General features: G+C 40.1%; 1 pseudogene; it reads left to right on the top strand.

Moving 5' to 3' along the window:
* The first annotated feature begins 2,232 nt into the window (after positions 1–2,232).
* Positions 2,233–2,867, top strand: LOC147336540 (uncharacterized; annotated as a pseudogene).
* Positions 2,868–3,071: the final 204 nt, after the last annotated feature.

The raw sequence follows: 3,071 nt of genomic DNA, 5'->3' as shown, positions 1-3,071 counted from the left end.
ACACAGAGCCTGTTTCTGTGACATGGGAACATCAAGAGATGTCAACCAAAACACCAGAAAAAGAACTGTGGAGCTCCATAAGTGTGGCTCAGTTTGAATACAATTTGGTGCCATTTGCAATTAAGAAATACAGATAGGTTCTCTCTCTTTCTTAAATTTAACAAATATGTTTTTTTTTATATATTTATCAACCTTAAAAAATAAACCTTTAGTCTAATTTGATGTTACAATTAAAAAAGTATTTGTGTTTTTATCTGAAGAGTGTTTAAATATCTGGTTTCAACTGTCTATTTGATGATGTTGGTGTTTGGCTTGATTGTCAGCACAAAGAGGGAGAGAGAGGAACAGAGGGAGAGAGAGGAACAAAGAGGACAGAACAGAGATGAACAAGAGCAGGTGAGACACACATGTTAGTCAAATGGTTGTTTACCAAAACGATCACCGTATCATAGGTCCTCATGTATCTCGTACCTAGTGTTTCTTTTTAGGTTTGTTATTTTTCAAATTATAATAATTATATAAACTTTTCTCAATCTAAATAGTGTACTTTGGTAGAATTAAAAAAATAAGTGTAGTGCAGGTCTATGATGATTTTTAGTGCTACTATCATCTAGTTCTGATTCTGGTTCTGTTTTGATTAAATTCTAAGTAGTCCTGATTTTGAACTGTTGTTGTCCTGTTTTAGTTCTGGATCAGTCCTGAGTCTGGTTGAATTTGGGGAGTTGGCGGGACACACTCTATGTCTATCAAAAATTGGAAACTGTTTCGCTCAGTCATCTGTCCGGACCTGGATCAACCGGGGTTCCCGGAGATGCTTTATGTTTTGCAATGGGTCAGTCCAACAGGACCTGAACTCTACCGTGTAGAAGCGGACCGTTTCAATCGTCCTGGTGACGACTTCATTTTTCTTAGTGTGTGTGAAGACAGGGAGGGTGTAATTGAGGACAGGGGCCTTGAAAGCTGGAGGTTGAACCCATACCCCCTCACCCTTGAAGAACGTTTATCATGGTTTAAGGATTTGTTTTTTATTCAGTGGTCAGACTGGAGAGCACTGCAGTGGGTGTTTAATGAGGTCGATAAGACTATCAAGAGAGACAAGTGTGGCTGTTGCTGTTCTGAGAGTCTATTGTGCAAGTGGTGTGATATGCCCATGTAGAAAGGACGGCACTGCAACGCTGGACTTGCCCTTACTCTGGGCTCCCTCTTTATTCTGGCAACTGGTACAAAGAAAACAGCACACAGTCTTCATTAACAATCTGCAAAGCAACTGCAACATTCAGTTCACCAGCTTGGGAGTTGTTTTCCTTTTTCCTTTTCCAAACATAACACTTAACAAATGACTAAGATATATTTATACAACACAACATCAACAAAATCTTTCTTTTAAAAGTTCTAGCTGAAACCAAACTTGTGATCGTATAGTAGCAATATTATTTATTTATTTTTCTCCTTTTTCCTAACCAACAACAACAATAACATATAAAAACAGCTTTTCTATTATAAAACAATCATCATTGTTCATCATTTTTTTTCCTATACAACAGCATCAATTAAAACTTATACTTAACAGCGCCTACCTGGTACAAAGAAAACAGCACACAGTCTTCATTAACAATCTGCAAAGCAACTGCAACATTCAGTTCTGTTAAAAAGAATTAGAACAATCACAATCTCATAGAGAAGCATTAGAGCTGAGTGCAAGTCAAAAAGCACCCGACTAGCTAACGAGTATTAGCTTAGCATGCTAACTAAAAATGCTACTCGTGAATAAAGTTACTACCCATGCATCAAAATGCCTGTAACTTTCGGGATACATGCTAGTACTGCTTACAATCAAAATACATGTTGACAATTACCACTATGAGGGTGTTTTCATTAATACAATTACAAAATTGACAACAGTATCGCTCACTAGCACCTACCACCAGCTTGGGAGTTGTTTTCCTTTGCTGAGGCATGCGCTGTGCAGCAATTTGGAACCTTAACAGTTGCAGTTGCTGTGTTTGTCCACCAGGTGGCTCCAACTATTCACAAAGCACATCAATTTTGAGGAAATTCATTAAGCTATTTTCTAACTCTGTTACACAAGGTCAACTCTTCTTATGAGAATATTAGGAAGCGTCTTGTATATGATCAGCTCGCACATGGCCCGAAGATTGGTTTACCTTCTGCCATGTTCAGGCCAAAAATCATCAAAAACCCTGAGGACTGAAAAAAGAAAAAGAAAAAGAAATGGTAGGTTGTCTCTGTGTGAGAGACGTTGGCATTATACTCGATATTTTTAAAAAATGCAATGCGTGGATTTCTATTACAGACAACATCTGCCATATTGTGGACCGCTCAGAGTCTCCCCCTCCAGCACTGCTAATCCAGACCCCACTGACTCCGCCCCCCTCTCCAGGATGCTCACAGGACTCTGCAGGATCACACCCGTCTGAGGAAACGGAACTCAACATTAAACTCACAACCTTCCACCTGCTGTCGATGGCACTGAATGAGTATGTGCAGGAGATATGTTATGGATGCCAATCCGGTCACCCCAGCCAGTTACAACACAGTTGCCTGTTTGAGCTGCCTATGTTTTTCTTCGAGACCTGCTATGATGAGGTGATGAAAAAGCTCCGGACGCCCCGATTCATCCCGGCCATCCGTCTGTTTGTATGCTCAGTGTCAGTGAGGCTAAAGCACAAATCATCAGCACTGACACTGAGCGTCTTCTGTGTGAACTGAGATCAGTGCCGCACATTGTTTGCACCACTGATGAGAATATCGGATACCTGCTAAATACCAATCATCACACCCGCGGAGTTAAATCAGCGCTGCTCCACATGATTGGAAACTACTGGTCTGGGAGACACAAGATTTAATATACATCTGTTATAAAAACCTTACTGTGCACTACACAGAAAATGAAATAAAAACGTATGCTAACACTTTTTTCTGGTCATTTGTGTTTGTGTTTGGTCAGAGTGATTATGGAAAACACGCTGAGAAAAATATATCACAACCCTGCACACCCAGGGGGTTTAGGAAGTGTAAAGAAGCTCTGTATCGCTGTCAGTGAGGCAACA

This window comes from Aulonocara sp. 'chitande type north' Nkhata Bay, linkage group LG3 (assembly GCF_057382095.1).
Source record: "Aulonocara sp. 'chitande type north' Nkhata Bay isolate Kocher_YH1m ecotype deep benthic linkage group LG3, A_spYH_male_GT1.1, whole genome shotgun sequence".
NCBI lineage: Eukaryota > Metazoa > Chordata > Actinopteri > Cichliformes > Cichlidae > Aulonocara > Aulonocara sp. 'chitande type north' Nkhata Bay.
This window is presented reverse-complemented; position numbering and strand designations above follow the sequence as displayed.